The sequence below is a fragment of the Stegodyphus dumicola genome, chromosome X1 (genome assembly GCF_044657685.1).
Source record: "Stegodyphus dumicola isolate Sdum_Otavi_A_Nest chromosome X1, ASM4465768v1".
In the NCBI taxonomy this organism is placed as follows: Eukaryota; Metazoa; Arthropoda; class Arachnida; order Araneae; family Eresidae; genus Stegodyphus; species Stegodyphus dumicola.
Genome location: NC_140780.1, coordinates 256,826,062 through 256,852,049, shown reverse-complemented (window position 1 = coordinate 256,852,049; position 25,988 = coordinate 256,826,062).

Below are 25,988 nucleotides of genomic sequence, written 5' to 3'. Positions count from 1 at the left end.
AATGCATTATATATATATATCAAATACTATAAAGATAAGGAAATGTTTAATGCAAATTACTCTTTCCATTACATAATGTATGTAACTAAATAATTGTTTAAATACTACAAAATATGTATCCTTCTAGCAGGTTTAATGAAATTTTTATATTTATACTACAGTTAAAAATGAAATACAATACCATTGCATTTTGTCGAATTTTGAACAATTAAGACTTGAGAGCATTACCATGTCTAACAGGACACAAATTTATCGCATACATATTTCTAAAAAGTTATTATTATTTCTAATTCGTACAATAAATACTAAAAATATTAAATGTGCTATAAACTAAATATCAGACTAAGGCTACAAATGTCCCAGAACAAACATACTGCAAATATGTTTAGTCTGAGAATTTAGGTCTGTTTAAGCCAGATATTTCTAGCAAATGTGAAATAAAACTGCCACCCTATTGGCAAATTTAAAGTTCCTCTGAATTCAGATTACTGTACATAACTATGAATATGATATGAAAGCACACATTGACTTATTTTATTGCACTACGATATGAAAGCACACATTGCAAGAAAGGAATTACAAGATAATGTTTATAGATTACTTGCAATCAATGCACATAAAATAAATACTAAAAAGCTATAGAATTAACCATGTTTGAACATCGACGAGTACAGGGAAGCATAACAAAGCAAATGAAAACAGAAAATAAAGCATTAAATAAATATTTACAAGTGCAAGACACTTATTTTAAAAAATATTATCAATATTTTATATTTTATTCAATTATGCGCTATTTCTAATTTAATACTCTTTGCTTGATAAGCAAAAAGCAAACATAATATTTTCCGAATACGTATCCCGATCTGCTGCTACGGATAATCCCTTAGCAGGGAAAAAGTATCACGATGTCCTCCTAGAAGAAGTACGTCATCGGATCACAACCATAACGTGGTCTACCATAATAAGCTGTTTCTCCCCGTTTTGGCGTTAAGGCTGTTCTCCGAACCTTATCCCGAATAGCAACCTTCAATGTTGCACGAATATGGAGTTTATATGTCAAAATTTTGAGTAGTAGTAAGTTATCCAGTGTGATGAGATGCAAGTAAGATATTTCACCTGTCATTTCAAGCGTTATGCCGCATTCCGGTGAGTCAACATATTTCTGTCATAATTTCAGCGGATATATGCATCGTCGGCTGCATTTGAGCCGCCAATTTCTCTGATTTCAGGTACCAAGAAACTGTGTCACTATATACATATTGATTATTTTTCTATACATATTATTATTGTGCATATTCTATACATATTATTATTGTGCATATTCTATACATATTATTATTGTGCATATTTGATTGATCTAAAGTTGTTGAAAACGATGCTGCTTCACAATTGGCGCGAGTGGCAGTTAAGCCACCGCCTTTTTGTCGCTGAGACTCATCGTTATGGTTCATTCAGTTGGATGCGCAGTTTAAATTGAGTCGCATTACTGCCGACGAAACTCAATTTTATACAGCGATGGCCGCGTTAGAATCAGAGGTACTGCAATCAGCTCGTGAAATCATTTTGAATCCACCAGCGACGGACAAATACAAATCTTTTTAAAAAAATTAATTTCTGTTTATGAAGAATCCGAGAAAGTTAAAATCAAGCAGCTGTTGCACGATCTATAGTTGTACTCATATCAATGAGGACTTCTCAACTGCTGTCTAAAATGTCAGACTTAACCGCCGGTAACCTAACGGATAACATTCTTAAAACATTATGGATGAATAGACTCCCATCTAACATGCAAACCATTTTAGCGCCCAGTAGCGAGCCACTTAAAAATCTTCCCGAAATCGCTGATAAAATTCACGAGCTGGGCATTCCAGCGCAAATACACGCAGTGCAGGCTCCTGGTCCAGGTATTGTGGCATTACAGGCTTAAATTGATGATTTGTCCAAACAGGTTGATCAGGTTAGTAGCCATCCAAGCTGAACGTTTTCAGAGCAACCGCTCCACATCACGTGGTCGAAATACACGTCGTAACCCACTGAGGAAACGTTATAAAATTCCTCCTCCGGGTATTTGTTTTTACCACCACAAATTTGTAAATAAAAGCAAACAAATGCCGCCCACCGTATTGTTATAACGTCCAGGGAAACGAGAAGGGCCGTTGCTCAAAGTCGTGAACGACAGCGGCCGGAATTTTGCACGCCTTTTTGTCATCGAGAAGAATTCGGGAAGGTTTCTTGTAGACACCAGGGCTGATGTTTCCATCGTTACACCACATTTTCACGAACAAAAGCGCCTTACCAAGTTACAACTTTATGTAGCAAATGGAACTCCTATTCACACTTTTGGTGAACGCCTGATATCTGTTGATTTAGGATTGCGCCGCAACTTCCAATGGCCATTCATTATTGCTTCTGTTTCAAGTCCTATTATTGGGGCTGAATTTTTCAAAAATTTTCTTTGCTTGTCGATCTTAAGAATCGCCATTTGATAGATTTCACAACCAACTTAACTTATCCGGGAGTAATTCTCAATAGTCAAGATTTGATCATTAAACTGATTTCGAGTAACTCCACATGGCATCAACTTCTGAGAGAATTCCCTACAATCATGCTCCCAGTTATGGGTATTTCCGAACCCAAGCACGATGACTACATTATATTGAAACTACCGGACCTCCAATTGCCGCTCAACCAAGACACTTATCTCCGGACATACTTAAAGCCGCCAAAGAGGAATTTCAATACATGATGGAACAGGGAATTTGCCGTCCTTCAAAAAGTTCATGGGCCAGTCCGCTCCATCTAGTTCGGAAACGCAATGGTAAGTGGCGATTATTACCGTTAAATGCAGCTACAATTCCTGATCGTTAGCCAGTCCCGCACATACAAAATTGTATGCAAGTTTTAGAGGGAAAAGCTATTTTTACAACCCTTGATCTTGATCGGGCGTATCACCAAGTGCCCGTTAACTCAGCTGATATTCCAAAAACTGCGGTTATTACGCCTTTTGGACTATTTGAGTTTACGGTCATGACTTTCGGCTTATGAAATGCTGCTCAAACGTTCCAACGCTTCATGAATCAGGTGTTAAACGGCCTCGACTTTTGTGTACACTATTTTGATGACGTCTTAATAGCCTCCTCTTCATAGCAAGAAGAAATATCACATTTTAGAACAGTTTTTGAACGTTTTCAAAGGTACAGTGCTTTCCAAATGCGTTTTTGGCCAACCAAGAGTATACTTTCTTATAGATTTTTTATGAAATTTCCGCTGATGGCGTTCGACCCCTTACAGATAGAGTCACCGCTATCCACGATATGCCCGAACCATCTACAGTGAAGGACTTAAAAATATTTTTTGCTATGCTCAATTTTTATAGACGTTTCTTAACTCATGCAGCAACCATACAAGCATCTCTAAATTCGAATTTGCAGTATCCTTCCGCACCTAAACCATTATCATTCTACGTTTATAAGGTATTTCTCCTGCTTTCCTAAGGTGCCTTCGTGGTGTAGTGGTTCTGCACGCTGGACGGTACACCAGAGGTCCGCCGTTCAATTCCTGGCGAAGGCAGTTGCTAATTTTTCAATCTCTCTTGCTTCCAAATATCATCATGCCTCTACAGTGGAGCTCGAACTTAAAGGGGTGTTGGTTGAGGATTCTCCACACACAGGATTTGGCGATTGGGTCCCCTAAAAACCCCAGTCGCCCTTTAAAAAGGGGAGTATATAAGGTATTTGGATGGTGGGAAGGACCATCTTGGCTGGAAAAAAAAATGGGAGAATGGCTAAATTCTAGCGTACTTCCTGATTTTTTTTTATGATAAATTTAGGAAAAAGAAAGACCATTTTTAGCATAGTTAATCCTGAAGAGTCATCCCAGGAAAAATACCATGACGGATTCTCTTAGTACAACCAACTTCTTAGAATCACTGCGTAGATGTATCGATTTTTTACCAATTGTAAGGTTGAAAATCTAGTCGAATTTCTGGAATCTTGACACTAGAAGAAATAAATAAGGTAGACATCACGCTGTTGAAAGTTGTACAGAAGGAATCATTTTCAGGACGGGATGATAAGCGCTTGAAAACGATTCAGTGTTACGTTGATTCTAATGGTATTTTGAAAGCTAAGACTCGAATCTTAATGAGAAAAGATACAATAAATTTCCGATATCCGAAAATACTACCCTGCAATCATCCAGTTGCAGAAAAAAATCATCCGGACCAGCCACACGCAGTTGCACCATGCAGGAGTTCATATCCTGATGAGCAACTTCAGAGAAGATTTTTGGATTCTTAAATGCAGGAAGGCAGTACGAAATGTAATTAGAACTTGTGTAAGATATAAACGATTTAATTTGCAGCCTAAACCGATCATCGAAGCTCCTCTCCCCGAAGATCGCATAAAGGAAGCTGCAGTTTTCGAAGTTTTAGGAATGGATTACGCTGGCCCATTAATCCTAAGAAACGGCCAGAAAGCTTGGATTTTTATGTTTACCTGTGCCATTAACCGAGCTGTACATCTGGAGTAAACTACCTCTTTATCGACAGACCATATTTTGCAAACTCTTAGACGTTTCATCACTCGAAGGGGTCGACCTTCCATCTTTTGCTGTGACAATGATTCTAATTTTTCAGGAGCTGAGAATTTGCTGAAGAAAATTGATTGGGACGTCATTTCCCAACACAGCAAATCTCAAAAGATCATTTGGGAATTTAATCCTCCATCTGCCCCATGGTGGGGTGGGTGGTGGGAACGCTTGATAGATATAATAAAAGGAATTCTAAGGAAGGTTCTAGGAAGAAGTTCACTAAATTTAGAAGAAATGAACACCGTTATTTGTGACATTGAAGGTGTGATTAATCAGCCACCTTTAATATATATTTCAGAAGATGTTGATGATTTAACTCCACTTACCCCTTCTATGTTTTTGCATGACCTTAAAGAAGCAGGAATCCTAGATCTTGATGTTCTGCATTCGTCGTCTCTAAATCTAAATAAAATACATATTTACCGGCAGTGTGGGAACCAAGATTTACGAAAATGATTTCGTACTGAGTATTTAGGCAATTTGCGCCAATCATCGAAGTCTCCTAAAAATCAGAAACCCATCCAAATTGGTAATATTGTTCTAGTATCTAGGGACAACGTCAAGAAAGTTGAATGGCCTCTGGCCAAGATAGTCGAATCCTTCTAAAGATGGACAAGTTCGTCTGTAAAAATAAAAATGAAAAGCGGATAATTTCTCCGCCAAGTGCTTAGGTTAATATCTCTTGAAGTGACTGATTAAAAGTGACCCTGTTATAACTGTAGAAAAACAGGCTTCCATTCCCAATGAACCAAAGGCTGTTGAAAATCATCTTTCAGAGACCGCTTCTGACAAGCCAGTACCAGCTCAAAAGATAATTCCTTCTAAGCAAAGAACTGTTAATGACTTTTTTCCAGAGACTGTTCCAAAGAAAAGATCCAGATATGGACGATTAACTAAACCTAGAATTAGGGCTTGAGATTCCCTGGTTTGAATCTCAAAGGTGGGAGTATGCTGCGATACGTGATCCTTCCGTCTTTGAATTCAGTTTTTAACCGCGCGCTCGAAGAATTATGATGTAATCTGTGTTTTTTTCGTTTTGTTTATGAATGTCTTAGAGAATGGATGTCTAGTTTTGATATTTGTTATAACGTTTTGTAAAACTTGTGCACAGATTAAAGATAATAGAAAAGCTGATCCCGTATTCCTGATCTTTTGTGATGTATCAATAGTTTCCTCGAACACTTTAAAAGTAACACTTTGGAACAACCGAAGGAACCCAATGATTCAGGTAAGTGCTGTTTTACTTACATCCTATTTGAACGTTTTCACCATATATTAATATTGCCTTGGGACACAATAATATTAAAGCTTCAGCATGCACTTGTGTATTTATCAAGTAAAATTTGTTTACAATTTTAGAAAAGTATCTGTTGATCCAGGAAAGCTTTGTGAGAAATCTCTTGTAAAAAGTACATTTCGAGATGCCTAACATTATGCATGTATTTGTCGAAAACTCCTATAAAGAAAAAAAAACTATAAAACAAATTAATAAACAGTCAATGTGTTCACTAGATGGCGCGCGATGAAATGTTATGATTTTAAGTTTTTTTATTAACTTTTGGCAACGAGAATGAACAGTTTAGTTGAACTGAAGAGATGTTAGACGTTCAGCTGTAATTTCGACTGTTTCTGTGTATCTTAACGTTGAATTATTATGAAATTGAAACCTTTTTTTTTTTCTTTCTCAAGATGTAGAATTTTATTGAATAAATTTCAGAAAATACGAATCGGCGAGCTCAATCCGGGCAAGAATTAGATGAAAGGAACAAAGGTAAGTGAAACCTTTTTCCTGAATTTTTGAACTTAGAATTCAGAAAACTTACAATTTATCGTATAGAAAATGTTCTACAGTATTTAAAAGTAAATACTGAAAATTCAATAAAGGAGGCCTTCTTATGATACCCAATTTCAGAATATCCACAATTATTAGGAATATTTTTTACTTCTTAAGCACGTAAAGCTTTATCTGTTGCACTAATAATATCTTACTAATTTCAGAAAAACGTTTAGACGATAAACATGAAAAGATAAATCACTGAACATAATATATAATGCACAGCGATAATCAAAGATCTTTCTATTTAATAACACTGACAATTTGTTACACAAAACACATTAATGATAATTACAAATTTTTATGTAGAATCTGATATATTATCAAATAAGGAGTTTTTGTTGAAAATAAGGAGCATGAATTATTCCAATACTACATGCAATTAAATCATGAAGTTAATCAAATAAATTAATGTACAAAAAGGAGTAAATAATGTATAGTCTATAACATTTAAAATTTTACTAATACGTTTGTTAGCTTGTACATCAAACTAATACAGGTCCATTAAAAAAAATCTTTTATTCTGAAGCAGATCAGAACAAACAGATATGTCATATAATTATGCAAAGTCCATTCATTCTACGATGGGCTGATGCAATATTTCTAAAATAAATTATACATAGCACAACAGCCTGAAAATTGTCTCCAGAAGTAACACACATGTTCAAAAATATACGTCTAAAATGTTGATATAATTAATAAATAATATAATAAAAATATAAATTTACAGAAGTAAAGAAATGAAGTAATGTTCTAAAATGCACCCAGCCTAAAACTATAAAAAATCCAATTATTCTAACTCAGTGTTCCCACAACGAAACAAGCTTTAGCAATGAGCCACTTGGTCCGTTCCGAAGTTTGTTACGACTAGAAGTCGTGACGTCACAGGAATTTTCAAACCGCGCGCTGAGGCTTGAAGTAGAGTCGGTGTTAAAACGTCGCGCTTAGCCAAAGCCCCCGGAACATCAAATCCTTTAACGCTGAAATTCAATTAAAAACATACAACAATTCATCCCTGAGACTGAAAATTGGTGCAAGACATGGCGCATAACAATTAACGCACAGAAATGGCAGCTACTAATTATTAATAAAAAGCAATTGAGAAATTCTCCCAGAAGAAGCCTAAAAATTTTTAATATTGCAGTCCCGACAGTTAAAAAAGCCACATATCTCGGTATTGTTTTAAACACACAGTTTAGATGGAAAGACCACGTTATTAAAGTCAGAAGCAAGGCGCATCATGTCATGAATAATCTCGCACCCTTACTTGGCAAATCTTCAAAGCTTGATCTTTCACAAAAAAGACATTTGTATACTGCCATAATAAGGCCTATTTTATCCTACGCCTACCCCGCATGGACAACGGCCACTGAAAAAGACATTTACAAGCTACAAGTATTACAAAATAAATTTATGCGACTCATCACTAACGCACATTATTTTGTGTCCAATGATACCCTACATAGGGATATTAAATTAGAAAAAATAGATTGCTACCTGCATAAAATGAGCAAGAATTTTTTCGATAAAGCACTGAATTGTGATTTTCTACAACGCTTCAAAGTTTTCGCTTATATACCTCTGAGAGAGGACAGTACTATCAGACCGTATACGACCCACCTCACCCGCGACGCTAATTTTCCTACTTAAGATCTCACAGGATTACAAAATGTTGTATATAGTGTATATATTTTTCTCCTATTTACGCTTATTTTTATTTGTATTTGTATTATCTGCATATCAGTATTTTCATATTTTATTTGTGTATTCATGTATATTTAAGATATCAGATGTTGATAAAAAATTATTTCATTGTGTTACTTACTATGTTCTGTTACCACCTACACATCACGAAACCACACTTTCAGATTCCACTAAGTCTTAGCAAGGCCATCTTGATGGGAGAAGGCCGAATCCAAAGGGGTTCTCTCCTGATGTGACGTCACAAGCGAGGGCAATCGTACTAAAAAGCCATCTGCAAACGGTATGAGCGTAAACAGAGCGTACGGTTAAGCTAGAAGTTATGTATCATTAACTATTCCTTAACTATAGTAAATTTAATTTTTATCAAAAAAAAAAAAAAAAAAAAAAAAAAAAAAAAAAAAAAGATGTATCGAAAGTCAAGTTTATTTACTAGCTCGCTTTAATGTTTTCCTTGAATTAATTCTGTTTGACCTGTATTTCTTAAAAGTTAGTTCGCGATACAAAACAAACACTTTTATGATGAAGAGATTCCTCCCCCATTTTTATTCATGTTCTATTCATATTTATTACATATGCCATAACGCTCATGTTAAATATTATAACAATCCAATCCAGTAAATTGCTCTTGTATTTTTCATTTTCAAACTATGTATCAAACACGAATCTCGTAATTTTTTATTAGAATAATTTCTCCTTCTAAATTAGACAGGAATAATAAGAAAGTTCTTGAAAGTTAAAAAATATTGAGCTCGAGCTTGTACATATATTTTGTACATTCACTAACCTTTAAAAAGGGGTGTGTTAATAATTATAGTCTACAGCGTATTAGTTGTATAGTATTAAATAATTAACTGTAATTCCTTTTCCTTTAGTTATTATTTAATGAAGGTGATTGAATTTTTACAGATGCCACGAAAATGTAGCGTTCCGGGAGGTAAGTCAAATTACTTAGCCAAATGAACAACATATTACAACTTTTAAGTTCCCCAAAGATGAACTACTGTGTAAAACATGCATTAGTAAAATTGATAGGAAAGACTTTGTACCAGGATCATGTGCTTATGTGTGCATTTTGCATTTTGATGAACGTTTCATCATAAGAGACGTTAAAGCAATACGACCTAATGAGACACTATTAACACTTCAAAGAAAAGTGTCAATTTTATCAAAAGATTGCACATCCGACTAATTTTTTACAGTCAACCTAAACATTTATCTTGTCCTTTACCACAAAAGCGAAAGACACCAGAAGACAAGACAAGAGAATTAAAGGAACGGTATGAAATTAATTAAAAAAAAATTACCACATTTTCAGAATTTTTGAATATAAACTTAACAGCAATAAATTATCAAAGACATGGGCAATAATGAAAGCGTTAATTATACACTTTTTTTGCGTATCGAGATGGAATATTGCCCAGCAGTGACTGTGGCATTTAAAGTCGAGCATGATTTAACTGTTTCAGCTCTTCGTGAAGGTTTAAATATAACAAATATGTTTTAATGGCTTTTGGAAAAAGCTATACTATGTAATAAATGGTCAAAATTTAAAAAAACATTTCAAATCAATTGTACAGTTATAAGAAAACCTCAAAAATAGTCGAAGAAATGATTGATTTGGTAACTGAAACTCTTCAGAAGTGTTCTGAAAATACACCAGAACAGATTATGATATAGCGATTAAATTTTTTAGGGAAAAGATTTCATTATTGAAAGCTAAACGCTCAACCTACACAGCTGAAATGATGATATGAACTTGCAAATTATTTTACAGCAGCCCTATGTGTTATTCTCGAATACGAGAAAGCTCGTCCTTGATTTTACGGCATCCTTCCTACATAAAAAAGTTAAATTAAATGCTGGGTACTTAAGAGATAGATACTTTGCATTTAACCCTCGACAACAAGGTTAAATACAAAATATTTATATCACAAATCTTCACAACTACAAAATCATGAACAGGTTGGGAATCTTTTGCTTGATGAGATTTGTATTAAACTTACTATTACTAAACAGTAAATTTGAAGGTTCCTCAAAAAAGCTTCTACCCTTTCAAACCATGATTTCTTCAATCTTATCTTCAAATAAAGAAGTTGTTGCACTGTTTTCTGTCCATAATCTCAAGCCAAATGATTTAAAAATTCAGACTTTGCAGGTGTTAAAAATTTTTTTCATGATTGGGGCTTCGAGGTTGTTACCATAATTTCCGACAACTATGTTAATCATAAATGCTATGCAATGGTGATATGGTGTCTGCTATTGAAAATGAATTTTATTTGGGAAAAAAAGTTTTCTTTACTATTTGATTTAGTTTATTTACTGAAATGTATAAGGAATAATACACTCATGTCCATAAATTAAGGATAACTCCAAATCAGGCAAAGCAAGAGTTAAAAGCAAAACAAATTTGACTTATTTGTAAAGCTTATTTATTAAACAAAAGGTATAGAGAAAAAAAAGATGCTATATGTTTATATTATTAAAAAAATTAGCGATTTTTTCTCCCTGGAGCAAATTATAAAAAAAAAAAAAAAAAAAAAAAAAAAAAAAAAAAAACCTATTTACAAAAAACCAATATTACATGGTTGGTATGATTGTTAATACATTGTATGTCTCCCAGACGATGCAATACAGTCCGTACAACGCCTAGGCATGCTGAGTATCAAATTATCGATCTGATCTTGGGGGATATTACACCACTCAAAAAGCAATGCTCTCCGAAGTTCCGGTAGACATGTAGGAGGAGGATGACGGGTGCAACTCGTCGGCCAAGCATATCCCACACGTGCTCTACTGGATTCAAGTCCGGTGAGAATGCTGGCCAGTCCATACGGGTGATATCCTCCGATTGAAGGCATTCGCTTACGATGTTTGCACGGTCAGGACGGGCGTTGTCATCCATAAACACAAATTGTGCGCCCATGGCGCCCCGAAACAAACGTACATGTTGTTCCAGAATGACGTCCCGATAGATTTGGCTTATCATGGTTCCATTTGAACATGCAGGTCAGTTCTGGAACCCAGAATAATTCCACCCCAAACGAGCACTCTTGCACCACCGTAACGGTGTCGTTCAATGATGTTTTCTTGGTGGTAGCGGGTACCTGGAGCTCTCCATATGAAAGTCCGGCGAAAATCAGACTGCAAGCTAAACGTGGACTCGTCGGAAAACATCACACAAGCCCATTGTTGCGGTGTCCACAATGCATGCTCTCTACTCCAATCTAACCGCAGGCGACAGTGAGTTGCAGTAAGTGGAACGCATCTGACAGGTCTACGAGCATACAGACCAATCTGCCCTAAGCGTCTGTACACGGTCTGCCTTGAAATTGTCGTACCAGTGGCTGAAAAGTGCTGACGATACAGGTCTGAGGCTGTGCTCCGCCTGTTTCTTTTGGCAGTAACTGCCAAATACCGGTTCTCATTCGGCATTGTAACTCTGGGGCGACCTGTGCTGTAACGTCTACTCACATTACCATCATCTTGGAATCGTTGCCAAAGCCTGGAGATGACACTCTGAGCAATTTCAAGTTCGTCTGATACTTCCAGTTGGGTACGCCCACATTCTAGACGGCCGATAATTCTACCACGTAAAAAATCATCCAAATGCGTCCTATGTGTCATAACTATTCGGTTATTGCACTGAAATGCATATAAAGCGCCTGCGAACAATTTTACTTCTTTGCCTGTATTCCCTATATATCACTCTCTTACACTCTCGTAATTGTGACGTACCATCGGTGTCATCTGGTTACTTCCTGAAATTTGCATATGATTCTTGAAGATGTGTGTAGTGATTTTTACAGGTGATATATTTATTTTAGATTTTGATTTCCGCGTGACTCCGAGTTATCCTTAATTTATGGACATGAGTGTAAGTTGAGCCAAACTGAAACCAATGAAACCATCTTTTAATGATACAGATAATAAGCTGTATTATGCAAGTCTATTCCATTTGAAAAAAATATATATATATCATAGAGCAGCATCATTCTATACAAATAGCTCAAGCACTTTCGAAAAAAAGTATTATATTCAATCTCTTTAGAAAGGCAAAATGTTTTTACCGCAGTTAAACATTTTGATGTAAAGACTGTTGTAGCACTGCAGGGTTTCCCTTAGTTCAATTAATCAATTATTGAAATTTTTGATGATAATGATTGTTTACAAAAACAAGCAAAAACCCAGAAATTGAAAAATCAATGCTTATTAATACATTAATTTAATATTAGTAATCTGGAGTATCTTCTTAAAGGCATTTCGGTGAGTATTTAAATTTATGAAACAAATATTTCGTTATGAAAATGAGTATTTCTTAATTGTTGTATTGTAAATTTTTACACTGAGCATCTCTCTATGTATGTCTATGCATAACAAATGCAAGAAGAATCAATATGTCAAACTCTATGTGTAAATCAAATAATGAAGAAATGGAATGCATTTATATCCCTATGCTCCCAGATTAATTTAAAAGTAACACATTTCTATCTTAAAATTATATCAACAATTAAATGTAAATATTGATAAATCTTACATTTAAGAGATGCATAACTCTCTCTTGAATGTCAATCTTTTGACTTAACGTGATATATTATTATTTGCAGCTCTCGAATTTCTGGGTACGATTTTTTTAGATGAGACAGCAAAAACATAGTTTCTTGTAGTGCTTGGAAATAAGTGAAAATATTTAGTTTTGAATGCTAGTCACACTGTGGTTAAAAATTTGATTCAATATTTATTTTAATTAGTTTCAAACTATTTGAGTTTGCAATGTTTAATGCTATTAAACTGCATATAAGGGTATGTAACCAAAAATATAGTATTGCAAAGCATGCTATTGATTAGCAAGCAAAAATTAATATTATTTGAGAAACACCCCTAAGATGCAATCCCATTGTCTAAATATAAAAGATTAGTAATCCATTCTTTAGGTATTTTTTTAAATATTGCCTTATAGGAAGATAAGAATATATTTCTTTCTCATTACTAGCCGGGGAAAAGAAAGCGCGCTGATCCAAGATCATTTTGGCTGACCGCCCTTGGCTGTGACGTCACTAAACGTTAGCTTCGGCCTTCTCCCATCAAGATGGCCTTGGTTTTAGCCTCTCCTTGTTCGCGGCAGTCATGGTTCTATCTCCTCCTTGTGACTTTGGTCACCTCCCCTTTTTCAATTTCGACTCCTCCCACTTGCCCGTCCGGACTGTTCTACGTCATGTGTCCTTATGGGAGAAATGTCATTGAGCCGGCAACGTCGCGTTTAAAATAGCGGCAGTTCGGCATAAGAGTTTATTGATTGATTGATTGAAGCCCCCTGAAGATACCTATTTCAGGGGGCTTTGGATAAGCGCGATATCCCGGCCATACCTATTCGGTTTGCCGTCTTCAAACCCAGCTCTTAACTTCTCTATGGAAAATTTTGCTGCTTGTATGATAGAAATGTGCTTGATGTTTTCGAGGAGATAGTGAATTTTGTCATCAAAAATCCAATTAACTGCTTCCTTAAATGAGGTTGAAGTTTTCGAGATATAGGGTAGAATTTTCTTGATAGAGTCCTTTTACTTCCTCACTGTATAAAAACTTCAATGGGTTTCTCTTCAGTTTTTGTCAGGTTCGGAAATTCATTAGTGTTCAATTCGAGGGGGGGGGGAATCTTCTTCTGTATTTCCCTTTGAACTAATTTCTCTTGGTAAGCTTTGCATTCTCTGTAACTACTCGTGTGTTCTTCGCCGCAGAAAATGCACGTTGGTTTCTCTTCAGGATTCTTTGGGCGTGAACTAGTTCTGTGATCTTTCCCGCATCTGCAATAGCGTTCTTGATTTTGGCAAAGATGCTGCGTATGTCCGTAGGCCTGGCAGCGATAAGACTGCGTGGCCGTTTCTTAGGTGAGAATTTCTCTATATGAACATTGACACTGAGCATATTATTATTCAAGTTGAAGATAGCATTTCCTTCTTTGCTTTTCCTGAATTCAAGAAAGAAAATTGCTAGTTTTTCTATTACTCCTTGTCTGGTTCTTATAAACTGCTTCATTTTTTTCTGAGAATAACTGAAGATGGCTTCTTCAGAGACGGTTTCAGGCATATTTTTCATTACTGCTCTGATGTTTCGCTCGATTGGCTGTAGAGTTCCATCCTTTTATCTAACAGCTAAATGTGTAGGAACCTAATGAACAGCTAAGCTAATTCTCGCTTTAGTTCAGGAACAGAAACGTAAACTTAACCCTTAGCCTGTCGAGTTATTTTCTACAAATACCTTTAAAACTGTCACTAATGTCGGGAAAATAACCTCTGGAAAATGCCAGCTACTGCTATTGTTATTTCTTTCCCCTCCCTGAATACTAGATCAAGGGTTCCGACTGTAAGTAAGGTGCATTACCACCATAAATATTAGTACCTGTAGATATGAGTTGTCAAGAAAGTTGCAAATGACTATAATAGCTTCTACGTGATGACCGTCCGAATGCCGCAGGGTACAGGTGCGAATACTATCTTAAAAGTTTTCTTTCCTAAAAGACTCTTTTTTTGAAATAACTTGATTTTAAAATTTACCCGCTCTTCTTTTATTATTATTATTATTCATGTTTAATCTAAGTTACTTAAATCTCTGGGTCATTGATTATCATCTGAATTTCAATGCAGATTGGTTAAACTGCTATTAATAAAATCCATATTAAAAATATCTGGTGCAATATTCATTCCTTCTGTGAGATTGCTGAAACATTTGAAAGGCAATGTTTATAGTTCGATTGCATTTGATATTATTTCTGATTTCCCATGTTTTTGTCATAAATTAGAAATGCATTTACATGCAGATAATAATTATTTTAAATAATTTCTTTTTACTTAAATATTACCTATAATTTAAGATATTTAGCATAATATTTGAATAATTACTATGAAAAATATCTGTTTTATTATTTCTGCCAAATTTAATCAACTTAACTTGATGTGACTTTTAAACTTGCTTTTAGAGAAACTCTACTTAAATAATATTAAGAAGATTTCAAAATTTAAACTTTTAAGGCATATTTATGCCGAAATTTACTTAGTTTTTAAAACGGATGTTATTTTCTGAAAAGATTTCGTTTTTTGAATGAACAATATATACTTAATGTATACCAAATATGTTCTTTTAAGTAAATTATTCAGCGAGCTAAGATTTGGTAACTGAATATCTTAATTTCAAGAGCGGAACAAGATTTTCATGATTATACCTGGATAGCTAGCTGATTTGAAAAAGGTATGGGTTTCAAATGTGACTTTTTCATCTGATTTACAAAAAATTAGGTGATTTTCAGGATAGCATAAACATTTGCTTTAAATATCTTCTCGATCTCAAAGAAATTAAATTTGCCCTAGGTATAAATAAATAATAATGCTTTTGTTTCTGCTTTTTCTTTAGCAATAATTTCGAGATTTTTTTAATACAAAAATTATGGTATTAACTTTTAAACACCTGATCTGTTTTTAAGAGCAATAAACAAAGCATTTAGGAGTTATTTAAGGGCTGAAAAAGTGATAATATCAGTGTCAAATTTGCATTTCACTTTTTTATATACATTCAAGATATTCTGAAATTGAATTTTAACCTGAAATAGTTTTTCTTTATGAATTTTCAATTGATCATAAATTTATTGGCTACATTTAAAAATTCTTGCCTTCCCGTCCTTAAAACACCAGTACACTTTGTCTGAAATAGGATTAAAAACATTATCCTATAACAGAAAGCTGAAAAAGAAAGATGACACATAGTTAATAAGAAACAACGCAATGTTATTTTATTAGCTTATAATATAATATTGTATCAGTATGGTATAGTTTGTTCAGTATGGTATTTTTGTAAATAAAGGATATTATTGTACTTTTTGTAAAAAATAAGTAAGCATTATATTTAATAATAATAACAATTATTAATTATTTAATAAATCATTATAAGAATATAATTCAATATTTTTTGTGGAATATACTTTTTGAGGATATTTTCTTCCCTAGGAATCCCAGCATTCAATTGTTTGAAGCATTAAGTTCTATGAAATTGTCTTGCTTCAACGCAGAATTAATTATTCACATGAAGTCCCTTAACCAAAGAAAATGCCTTATACAAGGGTGTATTTTTGAATAACAGCTTTTATTAGAATAAATATTTTTTTATTTTAGTACTATTACTAATATACAAACAAATATTTACGTTCAATAGAGTGAATAAGAGTACTGGATGTTGATGTTTGTTCTGAATTTGTCGCTAGCAACCAAACAAGTTAGCGGCTTGGTGTCTTTATAATTTTCCCCATGCGTTATGCGAGTCAAGCTAATTTCATTTTGAAAATTTTCCAAGAAGGTATTCTCTTAAAACAGATAGTCCAGGACTATTTTAACAACTGTAAAAAATAATCTATGGATATATTTTGTTATACGACAGCACGAGCAAAATGATTTTCTCTGCAAAAACATATGCACCAGCACTGATTATCGGCCGCTGTTAAGTTAACTATATCGAACAATAGAATAAATGCATTCTTTAAAATTCACTCTATTTGTTTACCATAGCGGCACTCTGGCGCTAGGTTCACTTAAGAGTATTATATTTCGTTCATATTATAACTCAGAGTGCACAAAATTTATATCATTTAAAGAATTATCTAATCGTTGCGAGATGTTTTATTCAAATACTATAATAAAGCTAGAATGATATATAAAAGAAATTAAACAAACAAAACAAAAAAGAAACGTTTTTCACAGACGATTAAGTATTTCTCATTCAATTAATTCAGTTCTCCCTTCGCGACAAGGCAAAAATACATAAAAACTCAAAATATCTGTATTAAAAATTACGAAAAACACTTTTTTCTGCGAAAAAATGCAATGGCAAATTTCTGCAATGGCCGCTATCAAAAAAATTATTAGGTTTAGCGGCACTTAAAAGAACTATAAATTTGTTGATAATTCTAAAAATATTGCATACAGATTTACTAAAGGCATAAAAACCTTAACCTGAAGATAAGAACAACATAATTCAATGATTTTTAAAGCAAAAAATGTACAATTTACAAACATATAAGAGTAAAGAAACTGAGATCACTGAGCAGAGTGGATATAGTATATAAAAGAGTGGGTATAGTATATATAAATATATTTATATACGTTTTGCGCGGTCGATTGCAATCAAAATACGAGGTGCACATCTATATGTTATAGTAGTCCTATATACAAAATTTCAACGTTCTGAGGTTACTCGTTTTTGAGTTATGCGAGATACGTACGTACATACGTTCGTACCGACGCCACGAAAAATTCTCTTCAGAATTCATTTAAAAGCAGTTTTATATTTTTTTCGGAGGAAAAAGAGTCTTTTATTCTGTCCTTACGTACAGATATCACGCAAAAACATCGTTAAATTGCATTCGAAAGCGGTCAAAATGGATATTTTCGTTGAAATATGCTGCCTGAAACTTTTTGCGACTACAACACTTCCTTTTTACTTCGTACAGGGAAGTAAAAAAGGGTTCAAATTGGTTTTTAGCTTAAACATTATTTTCAGTATTAAACATAACACTAATTTTGTCAATAGTATTCAATATTAATCGTAGGTTTGTATTCATAAATATAATGTACACAAAAGCGGCAGTAGAATAAATTTATATGAAATTTTATATCATAAAAATTTAGATTAGAATTGTTCACAGCACTTGAAGATTATATGCCTAAAAGGAGTTGCGTCTCGTAAAGGACGTTTAAAGGGAAAGAATTCGTATTGCGTTCACATGAGGAAAAACCAAGAAACCATGTGTTATAAGAAAAGGGGAACAGAAAAATTTAGAAAAATGTAATAAGAGCACAATAAGAATTTAATTCACTTAAAAGAGCATCCTTTTTTTTCGGGGGGGGGGGGATTTACAGAAGATAGTAACGTGTTTTCAGCTGAGTTCATTCATCAGAGAAAAACTTTGCGTATAAAGCTGTTTTTTGAAATGTTTCACTATACAAGTAATACAAAATGAAGCATAGAAATTTTTTTTCTCACATGCACCCAAATGCACGCATTACCCTTTCCTGGATTTGAAGAACTCACAGAGAGTTACACTACACCTTGTAACATGGCAATGTATTATCCAGTGTCTAACATTAATTAGCTTTAACGCCACTGTATGAAGTACCAAATTTGTATGTATGTTTATATATTAGTATATTAGCACAATGAACACGTATGGTTATCTAGATAAAGGTGGACGTGGCGCTATACCGAATAACCGTATTGGTAGAGGGGTGGTGCCCACGTCCTCCCGTCGCATGTCGCATGTAATCGTTTGGTTTATTTAATTATGGCAAAGTACTCGAGAGTTATTTACATAAGGGGAAGGATGCCTTCGTGGAGGACTTGCTAAGGGGAGCCGGCTTGTATACATGTTACACATGAGAAAGACACGAAAGCATCCATGTAGCAACCACCCATCCTTTCGCCGGGATTCGAACACCGGATAAAACTACCAGTATTCCATTGTGGGCTAGCTTGGGTAACGGAAAAGATCAAAATCTCATAACAAAGGCAAAATGATAGCCTGTATAATACGAAGTTATTGCCATTTCAATAGCATAAAGGGACTTTCACGATATTGTATTTTATTTTATTTAGCTCATGACAAAATACACAAGGACTATTTGGTAGTTTGACCTGGATTGAAACCCCTGTGAACTGGCTCACCACATCTGCGTTTTCGTGAATTTACCTATATGTAACACCGGTACGAGATAGTTTCCCTTAGAAGGTCTTTCACGAAAGCATACCCTATTTAAACAGATCACCCTTTGGGAACTTTGTCATTAATCTAACAGTCCAAACGTAATCCCAAGCGAGGACTCGTAGTCAGAGCACGTCTTCGTGAAGGACTTTTTAAATGAGATTGGCTTTTATTCGTGTTAAATATAGGCAACAAAAATCCACGAAAACTGCCATGTAGCTAGCCCATTCGCCGGGATTTAAACTCGATTCAAACTGCCAGTTTTTACTAGGTCACTGCGGCCTTTTGTTGCATCTTTATAAAAAAATCTTTGCAAAGTAATCGCGGACGCATAGTTATTGGTTTTTAATTTGGTTTGGTTTTATGTGATTACGGCAAAGCTTCGAGGGCTATCTGCCTAAGAGGAGGGATGCCTTCGTGGAGGACTTTCTAAGGGATACTGGCTCGTCAACACGTTACACGTGGGGAAAATCACGAAAACGCCCTTGCAGCCAGCCCATTCGCGGATTCGAACCTCAGACCGAATTACAAGTGTTCAGCGACGTTTACTGATCGGCCGCTGGTAGGCCACAATTATTGAGTGGGAACGGATTAATTAAGTTAGGAATTTAATAACTTTCATTCGTAGTGCTGCTATCAGCACTGACATTCGTAGAGGTTATTTTCTAACGAAATTCCTTTAACGTAATTAATTTAATTCGTTAGCTAATTGTTCCTGTGACTAATTTTTGTGCGCAGTATATGTAACCCTTTTATACATTAACTGTTTTACTTAACTTATACTCCATTAATTTTAAGCGATTTTATACCGGTAGATTTCTTTCCAAAAAAGTTCCAAGAAATGCATATTTTTTCCCTAGATTTTAAAACTAATTTGTATTTCAAATCTTAATAATAAAATTTTTAAAAACAAATATTTCTAGAAATTCCTGCGGCATATGAATTTATTCGATTTAATTGAAGTTTTCGAGTAGAATATCTTCCTTTCGACATCCAAGAAATTTTTATATGTCAGTTCGCTGTTATAAGGAACACACAGCCACATATACGAGTTGAAAAAACAGGCATGCTGAAAGCACAGTTTTCCTATTTCAAAGTGTAAAATGGAAAAATATACCATGAAAAACACCGGCACTTGAAATACGAGGGCAAACAAGATAGATGTTTGCAGCATTTTATATTTTTTCCTATTCTTGACGAATCAGAAATTGTAATCAACTTATAATGCTAAAATAAAATATTTAATTGTATAATATATAATTTATTAAAAAGTACGTCTTACGTTACAATTATTATTTTTTCCTGTTTCTTCTAAATTTCGGTAATGTATTGTAACAACAAGCGATTCTGCTTGACTTTCATTTGCGTAAATGAAAGGCAAGCAGAATCGCAATGCAATAACAAGGCAAACTGTTGTAAAACAATTTATCTTCATCTACTAGCTTGTAGTCGTGAGAATGATAACACACACCTGCTGTCTGACAGTGATACTTCATTCTCAGGACCCATCCGTAAAGTGTTCTTTTCAAAGAGACTTCACACCCTATTAAGACCTTCGTGTCAACTGACAGCCGCCTGCAGAAAGATAGGGGAAGGAAGACCAGATCGCATTGTGTAAACACGTCTTAAGCAATCTTCGCGAAATTTGGGTTTCGTGTATACACGTCTTAAGCATTTTTCGTGCGATTTGAAATTCGTGTAAAGACGTCTAAAGCATTTTTAAAGGAAACTCCAAAAACGTTTAAACACGTCTTAAGCAGTTAAAGGGTTAAGAAGGGTTAATTACCCTTGATTATTCAAAAAAAGAGCTTAAAAGTTGTCTCCTTTCCCAAAGAGCGTACAGCAAAACCTCCACTTGCGCTTGAAATCAAAGTAATCAGAAATAACACTTAACTAATGCTTAACTAAAAAGACATAGCCGTAGCTATGAATTTTCTAAGTAGTTAGCACCTAAATATCGAATAAGCTAGCCAAGTTATTAAGGGCCTGCACGGCCGAGCATAGTAAAAGCTTAGAGAGAGACGTAGCCAAAAGGCGAACGCGCGCTAGTCAAAAACTCTGAGGCTCCCTCTCGAAGTCAGTGGAACTTCGACTTAAATATCATTCTTACTCATTTGCATTAAACGCGATTCTAAAAAAAAACACCTTCTGGTAGGAAATTGTAAGCTGAAATTAGGAAGGAAGGAAAGTAGCTTTAACTAAAGATAACTTTTAAAAACTTAGGATAAACCTTACGTCTTTCCTCACCAGAATTTAACTACTCGAAGAATAAGGTCTCACAACAACCTTGTTTAAGAGTGTAAATTCTACAAAACTTCTAAAACTCTGCATTCTTCAATCAATCTTATCAATAAACTGTTCTGTTTAGGGCCAACTTTACAAAAGATCTAAAACTAAGAAAAATAATTTACAAATTTACAATTTGATTTGGTACAAACATCAGCTTCGTCTTGACTTTGAATATGCTATTCCGTCTTAGTCCTTCCAAATTATCTGAAAGGAAATACTATTAGTGTTGTCTTTTACAAACGTTTCCATTTTCCTTTACAAATACACTTTATTAGAATTCTTTGGCCCTTAAACAGCTTTCATTCACACATATTTTAACTCTTCTTCTTCCCACGCTCTCCAAATATTTATTCTGAATTAACTGAGCGTGTCGTTGTTGTGTTACCGCGAATACACGCTACCACCTAACCATCATCTATGATTTGTTAGAACTTAACATTCCAGACCTCAGAAAACTCCCTAAATACAAAGCTGCACCTAATGTGCTAAAAGAGAGCTTGATTTAAACTTTTAAGTATTGGCTGGAGAGCCTAACTTTAAACACATTCCTTCTGCACTTTCTTTCGAATCATTCATTTATACAATATTTTTACACTTGCCTTTTTACCAAAGTTTACATTTGTGCAAGTTTAACTTTTAAGGTACTTTTACAACTGACATTTAAAATTTTTACTTTCAATTCAACAGTTTTCCACATTTAGGATATAACATTTTAAAATTCATTTTACATCATCAGTTATAGTTGCTATACATAATTTACAATCTTTTCCTAAAGTCTTAATTTTAAGTTAGCAATTTTCATTATTAATTCACTATTTTTTCCGACTAAAAAAATATTCACAAACTAGTTTCTCGCAATTTGCGAATTCTCAAAAATATATTTACAAACTAAATTCTTGCAAACTTGCGAATTCAAACTTCCTGCTTTAAGCAGCATTTAGCAACTTTAAACAGCATAATGTAAATTGCAAATGCAAAATACAAAAAACAAGATGCAAAAACAAAGAAAGTTTTCACTTATCTTTTTGGTTTCTAAACTCTTCCATTCTGAGACGACAAAACTGCTCAAAAGTAGGCCTATCGTAGAAATTGAAGTTTTATCCTTCTCCTTGGATGGCTAATACTTCTCCGTCGGAATTTCCTTTCGCTTCTTCCCTCTGTCGATGAAATGCGCGGATTTCTTGATCGGCTGAGGGTTTTGAAACTTCAGTCTCCTTTTTACCTCCTGGGGGGCCACTTTGTTGCTGAGGATCTTTAAACCACTTCTTTGGTTTTCTGGCTGGCTTGAACGGTACAGCGACCGCGTCGGATGTCTTTTTTCTTTTGGCGATTCTTCGCTCTGCAGCTCCTCTGACTTCCCTTGGGATGGTTTTCGCCGGGTAACGTTGACTATCTGGAGAAGTCTCCTTCGTTGATTCCGCATTCCGTTCTGATACTACTCGTTTTACTGGATTGCCGACCGCTGTTCTTTTCCTTATTCCTGGTGTTGGTTGCGGGGAAACTTTCCTTACTCGCTTTTCCGTGGTTTATCTTTTCTTATTTTTCGCTGACAGTGGACCTAGTGGCGGTTGCATGCGTTTAGCTGGTCTTTCTTCAATGTTTTTAGCCTGTTTCCTTTTTACTGTTGAGGGGATCCAGCTCGGTGTTTGATTCACTGGAGTTCTTGTCATGCTTCCAGGACCCTGCAATAAATCTGTTAAAACTTGGAAGTCAGTACGCCTATAATAAGGTTTTATTCGGTCAATGTTAACAATTATTTCCTGGCAATTTGCAGCCTTTAAATGGACCGTCGCATATTAAATCCTTTCAATCACATACGGCCCTTCAAACCTGGGCTCAAACTTGGCAACTCTGCTCTCCGGTGCAGACAATAATGAGTGTTTATTTTTAATACTTTTTGACTGACAGTATATTTTACATCCCGTCTATTTCTGTCATAATATAGCTTCTGTTTCTGCCTTGCTACATCGGAATTTTGAATTGCTTCATTAATAATTTCTTAGATATCCTTCAATTTAAATTCCTCTTGCCTTTGCTCCTCAAAAAAGAGTTTATCTAAGGGAGTTAAAATTTTTCTACCTAAAAGGAGTTCTGAGGTTTTTTTTTTTTGTATATTATTGGGCTTCGCTCTTCTCAAAGCAAAACCTAATTCATGGACGCAACTGTCGCAACGGTCATGGTAATTTTTAACGCGTCCCCAAATAATTTCAAGATATTCTTATTTAAAAGTTTCTCAGTATTCGATTGCGCTCTATATGGTACCATTTTTAGATGGTGTATGCCAAGTCCTGTATAAAGATTTTTAAATAAGTTACTGACAAATTATTTCCCATTGTCCGTTATTACTTTTACTGGGGCAGTGTATTTTAAAATATACTTCTTTAGAAACGAATCTGCTACTATTTTTGCTGATGCTCCTTTAAGGGGAATTATTTCCGCCCACTTTGAAAAATGCTCAACGGTGGTTAACAGATATCCGTTTTTATCTATTTTTGTTCTAGGATAAGGGTCCGAGCAAATCAATGCCAATCAAATCATTTTGGGAAAGTGTGTTTTATGTTATTTAAGTACTCAAAAGAGTCGTAATTAACGTCGTTACTCAATTCACACAATTGACAGGACTTGACATATGCCATAACCACACTCTGTAACTGCGGAAAATAAACCGCTTCGCGAACCCTTTGCAAAGTTTTTCTAATACCTAAATGACCCGAAATTGACGAATCGTGCATCTCCTCTAAAATATTTAAGCGTAGATTCGTTGGGATAACTGGCCGGTATTCTTGATTATCGTTAGTTATTTTCGTGTAAAATAGTAATTTATCAATGATTTCATAACGGGCCGCCCTATTGCGAATAGCCGTTAAGTTTACATGCTCAAAATGTTTGGGGTCTTCAAGATATGTGTGATCCTTGAATTCAGAATCCGTTTTTAATTCCCAAATTATTATCCGTTTTTATTCCGCAACTACGTTTTCCTTCCCCGGTGGATGGTTTATGTTTAAATTAAACTCTTGCAGTGTAAACGTCCAACGTATAAGCCGGGATGAAAGAGTTTCACCGAATACAAGCGACCAACTGCCGCATGGTCTGAACTTACTGTTACCGGAGCGCTTCCGAAATAAACGCGGAATTTTTGCACCGCTAATAAGACAGCAAGAGTTTCTCTTTCAGTTGTGGTGTAATTCCTCTGAGTTTGACTTAAATTTTTGCTAAAAAAGGCTATTGGCTGCCCGCTTTGGGCAAGAACTGCTCTAATGGGGTAATCCGATGCGTCTGCTGCAATTTCTAAATTTTGGTCCTCTTCCGGGAATTTAAGAACTGGGGCGTTAATTAGAGCGTGTTTGAATCCTTCAAACACCGTGTTCGCCTTAGCTGTCCACGTGAATCTAGTTTTCGTGCGTTTAAGAACCATCAAGGGTTCAACTATCTTCGCAAAGTCTTTGATAAATACTCTATAACAGGAACACATTCCCCAAAAAGAAGATAATTTCTTGACGGTGTTAGGATATGGATAACTCTTAATCGCTAGTATTTTGAAATTATCTGTCTCGATACCTTCTTCCGAGATTTTATAACCAAGATACCTAAGTTCCTTGGCTGCAAACTTACATTTCTCCTGGTTAACCTTGAGGCCGGCTTCATTTAATAATGTTAAAACTTCCTCCAAATGTTTAATGCATTCATCTATTATTTCGCTAGTAACTATAATGTCATCTAGATATATTACTGTACCTTTTCATTAGACTGGCCTTAAAACAATGTCCATAACCTTTTGCAATGTAGCCGGAGCTTCGCGTAAGCCAAATGGAATTCTCAAAAAGTCATATACGCTTAACTTTGGGATAAAAGTTGTTTTCTCTACATCCTCGGGTTTTACTGCAATCTGAAAATAGTCTAACGTCAGGTCTAGTGTAGTCATATACTTCGTAGAAGGAATTTTTCTTATAATGTCGTCAATTATCGGAAGGGGATACGTGGGGTATTTCGCTATGCTATTCAAATTGCGGTAATCAACCGCGAATCTCCATGAATTCGGATCTGATGATAGTAGTCCGTTTTTCTTCCTGCACAAAAGTACCGGAGTCGCATAGGGGCTGGTACTTGGCACTACAATTTTACTGTCGAGCCTTTTCCTTTAAACAAGGAATGAAGGCCTTTATAAGCAACTGCCAAAAGCAACCCTTAACCACTCATGAAAATTTAGTACATGAGTTCGTTCAAGTGGTGATGCCTAAATAGGTGGATATGTGTGTGATAGGAGAAAGCTGTGGGGTCTTTCAGTTTGTGTGAAATAACAAAATTGTAAAATGTAATAATAGAAGTAAAAACCATAATTTGATTAATGCTATTACAAATGATAGACTATTACTTATAAACGTGAAAATTAGTGTGGTGAAATATTTTAAGATTTATGATTATTCGTAATAGTTAATGGGTATATAAAATTTTTATAATTGTGATATTGATCGTAAAAATTTTTGGAAATCCTCCCCGAAGTATCAGAGGACTTTAAAAATTAGCAATCATTTAAATATAATAAAATTTAAAAAGAATATAGTGCTTAAAATTATTACTGAATTAAAAATTTTACGATTTATAATTTTTTAATTGTTGAAAAGTTAATTTTGTGTTTTGTATTTTAATGTTATGTTTCTCATATTTTGCTGCATTAATGCTTTTTCCCTCAAAAAGGCTTCTCTATACCTCCGCCCTTTTCTTTTTGAAGAGGGATGTGTAAGATAAAAGACATGAAAACAAACTTCTAAATTTAATTGGCTATAACCTCTTTTATTTTTTATTTAATTTGGTGACTTTCGCTCTCTGTCTTAGAAA